This window comes from Gossypium hirsutum, unplaced genomic scaffold (assembly GCF_007990345.1).
Source record: "Gossypium hirsutum isolate 1008001.06 unplaced genomic scaffold, Gossypium_hirsutum_v2.1 scaffold_502, whole genome shotgun sequence".
Lineage (NCBI taxonomy): Eukaryota > Viridiplantae > Streptophyta > Magnoliopsida > Malvales > Malvaceae > Gossypium > Gossypium hirsutum.
This window is the reverse complement of record NW_024403069.1, coordinates 13,622-26,223: the sequence shown is the minus strand read 5'-3', so window position 1 is coordinate 26,223 and position 12,602 is coordinate 13,622. Positions and strand designations below refer to the sequence as shown.

General features: G+C 34.1%; 1 pseudogene; it reads right to left on the bottom strand.

Moving 5' to 3' along the window:
- Positions 1 to 930: 930 nt before the first annotated feature.
- LOC121226844 (dof zinc finger protein DOF3.4-like) lies at positions 931 to 1,873 on the bottom strand (annotated as a pseudogene).
- Between the last annotated feature and the right edge of the window lie 10,729 nt (positions 1,874 to 12,602).

The window sequence follows — 12,602 nt, the reverse complement described above, 5'->3', positions numbered from 1 at the left end:
AAAATTAAATAAAATTAAAAATTTATTATTTTAATCTAATATATAAAATTAATTTATTATTTTTACATAAAATCAACTGTGAAACTCTTTTTCCTAATCACGAAGCAAATTATGCACTTCAATCTGGCTAAATGACAAGCATAATGATAAATTGACCCATGTTATTATTGGTTAGTAAATGGGTAGAATTTGCTACATACCAATAGAAAATAAGTCTATTTGTAATATTACCACCGACCTAATGATCTGTCTTCTCTTCCTCCACAAGGTATCACCCGGAACACATGCTCCGTGGCTTGGCGTTATTTTGGACCCAATACCACAAAATAACTGTGCTCGTCAGAGGCATCCCATTTGTTCTCACATGCAAACCATATTGCTTTCTATGTCTTAAATTTCGAGTCGTTTACAGCTTACGACAGGAATGGATTGGGTAATATTGCAGTACAAGTATCTGGCTCCATTAAATTACTTACGTTTGATAAAGGTATATTTGTTCGAAAAATACACTGTTCGAACTTTAAAACATAGAATAACCCATGTGTAGGGACATGAAAGCAATGCTTTTTTCCATTAATAAGAAAAAGATGGTCCTAAAATGGGTCCATTAGTTGGTGGAATGTCACTCGAAGGCGACAATTTCTTTTCAATCCATAGACCAGAGGTGAAATTTCCCATTTTTTTCCTCTGTGGGTATCATATTAAATTCCATGGCAATCCAGGTCCACTGTTTGATTAATCTTACCACATCAGGACGAAACATGGGTCAAAACTTGTTAGATTTCTAACAAATATCCTCTTGGATGATTAAGTAGTGGTTGAATAGTTGGTAACTGAAACCTGCAATACGCATCATCGAGAGTGTCCTGCTGCAGAGTATTCAATGGCATTATTGGATTATATGCATCAAGACCAAAGAAAATTCGTTGCTATAATAAACTGTCGTTTTTCATTCATTTCTTTCCCACTGCAAAATAGTTTTTTCATCAAGAGACACCAGAGATTTACAGTCATACTAAAATAAAAAAACGAAACTCCTAAAGAACATGAAAGGGACCTTCTATTGTACTATTAATCACTTCTCTCTATACCCACCAAAGGAAATGAACTGAACCCAAAAAAAAAGACAACTAAACTTCACAATAAAACGACAACACCACTAATCAGTAACCAACAAACTCTCGAAAATGGAAAATTCATTTCACTTCAAACCTTTCCCTGGTGCAGAAATGGCAAGGCCAGGCCAACCAAAGCAATCTCCATCGACTAACCCTCCGCCGCCTTCAACATTGCCTGTTGCTTGCCATGTATTACAGCCGGTAGCTCCAGCTACAGCATCAGCAGGTTCATCACCATCCCCACCATTATAAACACCCAGATATCCGTTTCCAGGATATCCCCAAACTCCATCAAATCCTGAACCAGTTCCAAGGCCGTATCCACCAAGTGTTAGGTACCCTTCTCCCTGAGAGTTCAAAATGAAGTGAAGCCTCCACTCACTGGAAGATCCACAGTGTCATTCAAATTCACGTCAGCCAAACCCACTTCAGGTTTAACTCCAGTTCCAGGCAAACCGAAACAGGGTAACAGCCATATGCACAGACTCGGCTTCATGCGTAACGCTCGAGGAGACGAAGTTGCAACAGAGGGAGATAGCAGGGATGATGAGCTTCGAGAGCGCTTGGAAGACTTGCGGGTCCCACCACCAACAGGAACGTTACGGAGAGTTCCACCTTGGGTCCAGTAACGGCGGCATGACTTGCAGAAATAGCGAGGCTGAGAGAGGTTGTAGTTGTTGTAGTAGCGAACTGTGCTGGTTGAGTCACACTCGGCATGGCAGTGGCTCGGTCATTGGCCGTGGGTGCGATCCCATGGTGCCGGGGCTCGAACCGGACGCCTGTCGCCGGATCAGCAGGCTTTTTGTCGGTTAGGTGTGTGGAAGTGAAAGTTGGGTTAAAAGCGATGTTTTTTTTTGGCGGAGAAAGAGACAAAAGAGAGAAGAGAAGAAAGAAGAGAATTTGAGAGAGAGTAAAGGGGAAGGAGACGTTTGGAAGTTGTAAAAGAGACAATATCGATGATATTTTAATGTGATAGTGGGGGGTGAGAGAAGCAAAGGCAGAGGGATTGAGGAGCCTCAATAAATAATGTTTTCATACCCAAACAAATTATAAGCGTCTAATTTTTATTTTTTATTTATAATAATTGGGAGAGTAACGGGTGTTGATTCAAGTTCATGTTTATATCAAGTTATTGTGATACAATTTTAAACTTCCTAGTAGAATTCTAATTAATTATAAATGTATTTATTGGTGCCAAATTTATTCTATGCTTAAATCATTATTTAGTCTATTAAGAGCAAAGTGTAGCTTTTTCGTCTGAATTGTTAAAAACATTTAATTGGTTCTTATTTTTTATTTAGCTTGTAATTAGTATTTTTTTATTTTGTACTTTTTGTTTATGCTGACGTGACATTATAATTAATTTGGTGGTGATATCTAGTATACCATGTAACGAGCATAATTAAAAAAATAAAAATTTTAAAAATAAATAAATTTAAAAAAGAGTATAAATTTTTTGGTCTTGATTATTCTTGATGTGAAGAAATTATATATTTATATTAAATTATATATTTTTAATGTTTGAAATTTATATCTACCACATAGCATATTAAGAGGTTATCACAACAAATTAGTTAAAGTACCACAACAACAGAAACTAACGATGTTAGTGCAGAAGTACTAACATTGGTGACGGAATACAAGTTCAGGTATCAATTAGATCCAAAAAAAAATTCAGGTGCCAGTTAAGTATTTTTAGACAAGTTCAAGGCCATACTCATAGATGTCAAGTTCAAGCTAATCAATTTTAATAGAGATATTATTTTTCAATTGGCCTAACAATCTCATTTAATATAAAGAATTTGATACTCAGAGATAGTGAAATCCTTTTCTATAAATACTCCATTTCATTCTCTTTTTATTTTATAAAAAAAAGTATTTACTTCTTTTTCAAGAAAAAAATGGTCGTTTCAAGGTTTTAAGAAGAACACGTAGCTTACCATATCATCATATGATAAAAATTCTACTCATTTTTAATTTTTTTATAAAGATGTTTTAATATTTTACAAATTAAATATTATTTTGTGATATTTTGAACAATAAAGAGATCAAATTGTTTGTGCACATCATATGTAAGTTTTTCAAAGCTAAATTGACATATCCAAAGCCACTGAAGGTTGCTGTATTTTGTGGTATATACAAAAAAACTTATAATGAAGTTGCTTGTCCCTTGTGGAAAGATGGAAGCGAGAAATACCTACATTCCATTCTCATGAGGGAAGTGGCTATAACACTAGAATAAGTCACTTTAATAACAAGCCTTCTAATCGATGAGAAAATGGTAATTAGAGATAGTAACATTGATATAAGTCATAGTGTTATCGATTGTTATGTGTCGTGTTGTCTATGGAGGAGAAAGAATTAATGGAAATGATTGAAATACAAATGTTGAAGTGACTTCTCAATCATATCCTCTAGTACATGCAATTAGGGTGAGCAAAACTCGATTTGATTAAAATTGATTGTTTTTTCAAATTTTGGCTTAATCAAATCAAGTTATTTAAGTTATTATTTGAATAATAGTTTGATTTAAATACTACATTGGTCCCTAACAATTTTGAAAATGTACATTTGGTCCCTCTAAAAATTAAAAAAATCCAAGATGAAAATTTGATGTCTTAAACAAGTAATATATCAAATCAAGTTAATCATACTAATTATCTTTTTTTTCTCTTTTTTGTTTTAAAATGTTTTCAATATATATGATGGTTATTTCTTCAACTCAGAATTAGTCATATAGTGAACAAGATTCCAATATGGTCGACTTATTTTTTTAAATTTAACTTGAATAAATTTATTCGACTCGACTCAAATTTCATTTCACTCAACTCAATTTGAAAAAAAAATATCAAATTGAGTTAGGATGATAAAATAGGACTGGTCAACTCAACTAACTCGAAATTTTTCTCTCGATTCAACTTGACTCAATTCGAATTGAATGTTCACCCCTATATGCAACTAGAATAAGATGGATGTAAGAGGAATGTTGTTGATAGACAAGTCTGGCAACAAGGTTGTGTAACACCCTGTTTTGGCAAGTCCTGGATTGACGAGTAAATCGAAAGTAATCTAAGTAGCGTTGTAACAGCCTGATTTTTGGTCTAGTCGGAACAGTGGTTTCGGGACCATAAATTCGACGTATTGAAGTTCACTTTTATTATATTTTTATAGCCTACAATTTCACGGAATGATTTCATGAAAATTTCGTTCGAAAATTTCGATGTTTGGGCACTCAATTTAGTCAAAAGGATTAAATTGTAAACAAGTGAGAACATTGAGTTCTACATGTTAGAGGTGTCTAATTGTTATGAAATTTTAAATTGGAGGTCCTTAAAAGGTAATTAGGAAATTGGTTAATTTTTAGGACAAAAATGGACAAGAAATAGGTGAAATAGAATATTTTTAAGTTAAGGGCATTTTAGTAATTTGGTAATTAAATGAATTAAAAAGTCAAATTAAAAGCCAATTTTTGCTCATCTTCAATCCCTTGGCTGAATTTCACATAAGGAAGACATAAGTAGGGGTTTTCGAGCTTACAAGCTCGATTGCAAGTCCGTTTTAGCCCCGTTTTTAATGTTCTTTACACTTTTGAGATCCCCGTAGCTCAGTTTAGCTATTTCCACCATTATTTTGAGCTTGGGTTTGTGTTTAAAAATTTAACCATGGATGAAAAGCATGTGTTTTGCTATTTTATGGAAGAATATGAAAGTTTGGGGTGTGCTAAACAACTCTTACTAAGTGATATTTGATGAAATTGCATAAAAAGACCTATTTGTAAAAGTTGTAAAATTATGTGTAGAAAATGTGATTTAGTGAAAAATGTGAGCTGCTATAAGAGGGAATATGAATCAGCTAGGCTTAGGATTTGAGAAAATAATTGCTTTTCATCTTACGAGCTTAAGGGTAAAATTGTAAATATGTGAAACTTTAGGGGAAAAATGTAATTTTTCCATAGTGTGATTTTTTGTAACACCCCTCGCTCGTATCCCTCGCCAGAACAGGGTTCGAGGTGTTGCCCGACTTAACTCAGTCAATCACACAAAACCGTGCCAAAAAATTTCAATCAATTTAAAACTTTTCTTTTCACATTCAATCTGTCCCATATATGGGGTTACGAAGCCCAAAACATCACTAGCCAACATAGGCCAATTTACATGGCCAAAACAATTTATCAATACAAGCCACCACCTTTGGCTAAATTATAATATCACATACTCAACATTAAAACCCTATACATGCCATAGACTCGAAATACTAGGATTTACTTACACCATTAGCGTGAGCTCGACAGTGTGATAATATCTCCGACGAACTCCAACCCGAGCAAGTAACTGGAGCCAACAATCTATAAAACAGAGGAATGTAACAACGGAGTAAGCATTCATAAGCTTAGTAAGTTTTAAGCAATGCAAACAAATAAACACAATTATATATCGACTATTCAATTTCTCAAGCGGCCATATTCTAGGTATATTGCCATCTGGCCGAATATACACATGCACATAATGCACATTCAGCATTCTTATAACACTTAATCTGAATTCGTATAACATAAATAAATCAAATACCTTCACATACTTTCACAACTTGGCCAAATGTATCATGATCATATATATAGTTATAACATTTGTTCACATATGTATTACATTACACACTTATGATTCACTTCAAATCAAACTCACATATGAATACATAATGCATACCTGGCCCACTTAATGTATTGAGTATATTCATTTGTCAATCTAACACAAGGTACCTTAGTCTTAGACTTTTCTCTAATCACCAGCATTTCGCCTGCTAGGCTCGAGGCCCGATATCATTTCACTGGCATTATAGCCTACTAGGCTCGAAAGCCAGAATAGTATCTCACCGGCATTATAGCCTGCTAGGCTCAAAGGCCCGAATAATATCTCACCAGCATCATAGCTTGCTAGGCTCAAAGGCCCGAATAGTATTTCACCGGCATCATAGCCTGCTAGGCTCAAAGGCCCGAATAGTATTTCACCGGCATCATAGCCTGCTAGGCCTGAAGCCTGATATCATTTTTCGATAAACAATTCACCTGTTCTTTCCCACTTTCATAACTTATACTTCAATCATGTATAACTTATATCATTAATCACTAACAGTTATCTCATCGAAGTTCACATTTAATCACTTTAGTACCAAGCCACATTCGGCTACCACAAATGACTAATAATAATAATTTTATACACATCATGGTTTCCTTTAGATATTTAATCATCACAAATCGTGATATCTCTACCAGCACATATACGGCATAGTTTATTCATTGTAACACTCATTTAGTGCATCAAATTTCCAAATCCAATTCAACTTAAGCATAATAGCCATAATCGGCTTATAGCCTTAAATCATTATATATTCGACACATTAACTAAATAAAATTTACATTCTCTTTGCCATATTAATTTAACTCTTAGGCATATAAAAAGGAATCAAGCTTAAACACTTAAGAACTTACCTCGAATGTTGCCGAACAATTACAACGGCTATTTGATTACTTTCTCTTTTCCCTAATCTGAGTTTGCCCCTCTATGCTCTTGAGCTTAAATTCAACAATTTTAAACTAGTCATTATTCGACTATTCAAGCATCACTTTCAAAATATAATATATATATATTCGACTTCCACACCTACAGATCATAGTAAGCTTATAAGAAATCAATAAGCAACTCATTAACAATTTTTTGTCAATGTTTACCACATAATCAAAATTTCACTGTAAGCTGTCTTCCTGAGCAATAGTCACTAAATCATTTATAACTGGAGTTACGAAACTCCAAATCAATTGCTGTTAATATTCCTGAAAATAGACTCATATATGTTCTATCCATAAAATTTTTAGAATTTTTGGTTTGGCCAATCAATACCAGATTTTTCTTAAAGTTTCCCCTGTTTCACTGTTTGGCTAATCTGACCACTCTTCACTACGAATCAAATTTCTCATTGTACAGAATTCAAAATATGTTCTCGTTTATTTCATTTGAAACTAGACTCATTAAGGAGTCTAAGAATATAAATTTCATCTTATTACCATTTTTTTACAATTTATAATGATTTTATAAAAACAGAATAGAGGATCTAGAAGTCATTTTGACCCTGTCCCACATCACTTCAAATATCTCATTATCAGAAATTCTTTTGCTTACACGGTTTCTTTTATAAGAAACTATACTCATTAAGCTTTAATTACATAATTTATTCAACTTTTAACTCATCTCCCACAATTTATGGTGATTTTCCAAAATCACGTTACTGCCGCTGTCCCAAGCAGATTTATTACCAATTCACTCTTTCACACATACCTTGCATGCATGTTATTTAAACATGCATATCAGAAATCAATCATCACATACCTATAATTTCACTTAAGCATAAACTTCATTTCATCATTTTAAAGCACAAACATTACTCAATATTATCCAAATTCACATTCGGCCATAATACACACAACATGTTAACCGATTTTCCCACTTAGCATCTAATGCACATGCATGCTCACAAATACACATCATCGGGTTCTCACTAAAGACATTTCATTTCTATACACATAAATCATGCATCATAATTTAAATATTTACATAATTTCATATATCCAGTACTCACCTATATTTTGTATTAAAATTTGATATCAATGTCGCCAGTTTTCATTTAATTTACCATACAAGATCATGCAACATGATAGCTCAATTTTAAGTACATGAGTTCTTGTCCGGTTTGAAATGGTACAACAACTCTAATGTATAGACGGTTTGAATATCAGACACATTTAACCTACCTAAACAAAACACTCCAGCGTGCATTTGAACATGTTGAATTCTGGCATGCATTCAGACACTTAAAAATTCAGCATACATTCGAACATTAAAATTTCACTAGCTGACAGCAAATAATTTTCAGACAATTCAGTTCCCTACATCCTTTCAAAAAATGCTTATTTCCTTAGCTTCAACCAATAATAATGGGACATTACTAAAACTAAAATTTGAAAATGTAAATCCCAAATTAAACTGTTTTAACCTCCAAAAGTTAATAACTCTTCAAACATAAACCGAACAGTAATGCATGTTAATTTCAACCATCTTTATATTTTGCTTATTACCACAAAACAGGACATTTATTAACCAACATTTTACCTTAATTAGAGCAGCAGCAAATCAATTACACCAGGATTTCTTGCACGATAAACTACAGCAATTACATGCTGAAACTATCAGCATTCAACAGCAGGTTTCAACACCAACTTATACATTTATTTATCAACTCTTCTTCACTTCTAACACCAGTATTTTGGTAACAACTAACATGTATTTTAACTATTAACTTTGCTTAACAGTCCTTGAATCTGCGTTTTACCTGCATGTATTAAACACAGTATAAACATGGAAATTTTTCAAAGTTTCATTGCAAGGACTTACTGAACAACAGCCGAACTTACTCTTGAGCAGTTTCTTTCCCCTTCTTGCTGCCACCTTCAGCGAGTTTCTTAAGGAACCAGCTCCTAAATGAGCTCAAAAATTAAACATGCAGCAGCCCTCTTCTTCCCTGTAATATCCTGAATTAGGGCTTAATCGGAATAGTGGTTTCGTGACCACAAATCCGAGATAGAAATAATTATTTTATAATTATTTTGATGATTATGATATGATTGCATGATTGTGTGAAATTTCGTGATGAAATTCTATGCCTAAAGTGCTTAAATTGAAAGTAGGGACTAAATCGAATAAGTTGCAAAACTTGCATTCTAGAAGTTTTTAGTATGAAATTGTTTTGGAATATTAATGAGGAGGTCTTAAATAGCAATTTGACCAATTTTAAGTTCATGGACAAAATTAGGACATGGAAGGAATTTTTGTAAAGTTTAGTAGTAAGGGTATTTTGGTCATTTAGTTATTAAAATGAATTAAAAACAAAATTAAAAGCCAATTTTTGTCCATCTTCTTCATTAGGCTGAAATTTCAAGGGTTCTCCATAGCTAGTGTTTGTTTCAAGCTTCCAAGCTCCATAGTAAGTGAGTCCAAGCCCCGTTTTTAATGTTCTTTACGTTTTTGGAATCCCGGTAGCTCGATTAAGCTTATGTTAGCAATAATTCAACCTAGGGTTTATATTTGGAAAAATACCCATAGGTGAAATTTGTGTATTTTGATGTTTTATGATAGAATATGAGGTTTTAAATTATGTTAGACAACTTGTGCTACTCGGTTTTGAGTGAAAACGAGTAAAAGGGCTTAATCGGCAAAAATACCTAATAGTCACAAGTATATGTTAGAGAGAGAATTTGATGTTGCCATAGAAGGGAAAAGTGATCAGCATGTTATAAAACATAAGAATAAGGAATAAAGTTTAATTCCCGAGCCTAGGGGCAAAAGTGTAATTATGCAAAAGTTTAGGGGCAAAAGTGTAATTTTTCCAAAGTTCGTATTAAATGCTGTTTTGATGAATGTATGTATTAAATAAGATTAATTTGGCATTATAGATAAAGAGAAACGAGATTTAAGTCGCGATCGAGGAAAATAAAAATTGTGGACTAAATTGCAAAATCTTTATATTTTGGTACCAAGGTAAGTTCATATGTAAGTAATGTAGCATAATGTTATTTTTAAGTTATTAATGTTAATTATATGATATGCTGATTTTTAATCGTGAAATATTATGCTTTGTGGTTAATGTTGAGTAATATACAAATTATGTTTGCTACTTGATAAATATGAATTGCTACCGAGTATCGGTTCCGATATTCCATGGAAGACGACAAATATGAGATCGAGGGAAAAAGCCCGTTTGAACCTTAGGAATAGATTAGGATACAAGTGACATGTCACTAGGATGGTTGAGCATCCGAACTCGTTGAGTTGAGTCCGAGTTCACCTATGGATGCGGATGTCCGAACTCGTTGAGTTGAGTCCGAGTTCGTGAGATGTAACTAGGCATCCGAACTCGTTGAGTTGAGTCCAAGTTCACTTATGGATGCGAACGCCTGAGCTCGTTGAGTTGAGTCCGAGTTCACTTAGGGGCGGGTTACATGATTTCTTAATTACATATGAGGCACTTATGTGCAAATTATCCGTGTATCCGAGTTGTATTCCGATGTGTTCAACGGGTGAAATTTCTAGTGAAATGGAAGAACACTTAAGATGCAAGTGACGTTTTGGTAAGTGTTGTGAAATGGACACTTTGGATAGGTATGTTCTTAACCCTCGGGTTGAAAATAGATACAACAACGATAAGGTGGTAAGATGATGAATGATGTTTAGAAATGTGATATATGTTTTGGTGATACCATGCTAAAGTTGTTTGGTATATTTGTATTGTTATGTTACTTGTTATTTACATATGAACTTACTAAGCATTTATGCTTACTCCTTCCTTTTTATTCACTGTAGTTTTGAACAAGCTGGCTCAGGAATCGGGACAGGTCGAAAGTTCGATCACACTATCCAAAGGACTTTTATCTTGGTAAATGGCTTGTACAACTACTTAAGTATGGCATGTATAGCAATATACCTATTTTTGTGTAAATAATTTTATGATATGGCCATGTTTGGTTGAGAAAATGTTTGATATTGATAAGTCATGGTGATGGCTAATTTAGATCATGTTTGATATTATGGAAGTTTAATAGGTTATCTAGTTCATAAAAATTCATGAAAAGATGAAACTTGCCTTAAAACAGAATATTGCTGCAGCAATGACATGAATTTGAAAAATCACTAAAAATAGTATAAATGGAAATAAATAATGAGTAAGTTATGAAATTGAAGCTTAATGAGTCTATTTTCATTTGGATTGAACAAAACAGGCATATAAATTATATTTTATGAGATATTTAAACGTTTGTGAAATAGGGCCAGAGTGATTTCTGGATCCTCTGTTCTGACTTTAAAAATTCGTAATAAATTTTAAAAAAATAATTAGAAGTTTTTATTTATATGTAAAGATTTATTATTGAGTCTAGTTTTAAGAAAAATAGACCTTGTAGTCATTGAAATTCTGTATAGAGAGATATCTGATTCGTAATACACATATGTCAGAGCAGTCAAACCCTGAAACAGGGGAGACTTTAACTAATAAACTGTACTAATTGGCCCAACCAAAATTTCTAGAAAAAAATTAGTAAATAGATATATGAGTCTATATTTAGGGAAAATTTACGGATCTTGATTTCGAATTTCATAACTTGAGATATGATTTTTCTTGTAACTGTGACGCGAGTAGCTAGAAAGCTGTGAATGTAGAAACAAATGATTTGAAGTTCTTAAATTGATAAATTATGTTCGGTAACCCCTCAAGCTTGACTCCGGTGATGGTCTCGGGCGTGGGGGCGTTACATTTGGTGGTATCAGAGCAGGTTTAGTCGGTTCTCAGACTACGTGTTGTATGTACGGATTTTGCTATACATGCCATATGTATGAATTGTGATAGTGTGACGACTTCTGACCTTTTTAAATGAATTTTTATATAGTAAATGGATCCCGATCCAGCTGTGGCAGATGAAGTAGAGAGTAATGTGCCAGCTCCGGCTGAAGGGGCAGCGCCGATTGAAAACCCACCTCCTACTGTTGGTCAAGGAGGAGGAGAAAGGGATCGGGAAGCCTTTCTCCAAATGATGAGTGCATGGTACACTGAGTTAGTTCGTACGAACCCAAATGTACGACCTCCCCCACCTCCCCCAATTCCTCAACCTATGCCTCCAATGCCTCAAGGAGTGGATATGATAAAATTTCACAGAACCCCCGTTGATAGAATTCGTAAATAAGGGGCTGAAGAATTTAGAGCTAACATTGATGATGATGCAGAGAAAGCAGAGTTCTGGCTTGAAAATTCTATCCGGGTATTTGATGAATTATCTTGTACACCTGAAGAATGTTTGAAATGTGCTACATCTTTGTTGAGAGATTCAGCCTATAATTGGTGGAAGACTTTGATTTTAGTGGTACCGAAAGAGAAGGTAACTTGGGAATTCTTTCAAGAAGAGTTTCGGAAGAAATATATTAGTGAAAGATTTATTGATCAGAAATGTAAAAAGTTTCTTGAGCTGAAGCAAGGTAATATGACAGTCTCAGAATATGAAAGAGAGTTTGTTCGATTAAGTAAGTATGCCAGGAAATATGTTCCTACAGAAGCCAAGATGTGCCGACGATTTGAAGACGGGCTTAACGAAGACATTAAGGTATTTGTTGGGATCTTTGAACTAAAAGAAATGGTGGTACTTGTCGATCGAGCTTGCAAGGCTGAAGAATTACTGAAGGAAAAGAAAAAGGTAGAATCTGAAACATGAAATTGGAAGAAAAGGCCAATGATTAATGCACCCTCACAGCAAACCGGAAAGTCAAGAAATATGAATCCTCGTTCCCAAGTTTCAGCTGGGCAATCATATGGAAATTTTAAGAAGCGAAATGTGGGTCCTAAATCTCAGACTACTTCTGCGGCTAGTGTGGGAAATACGAGATTTGTTAAACC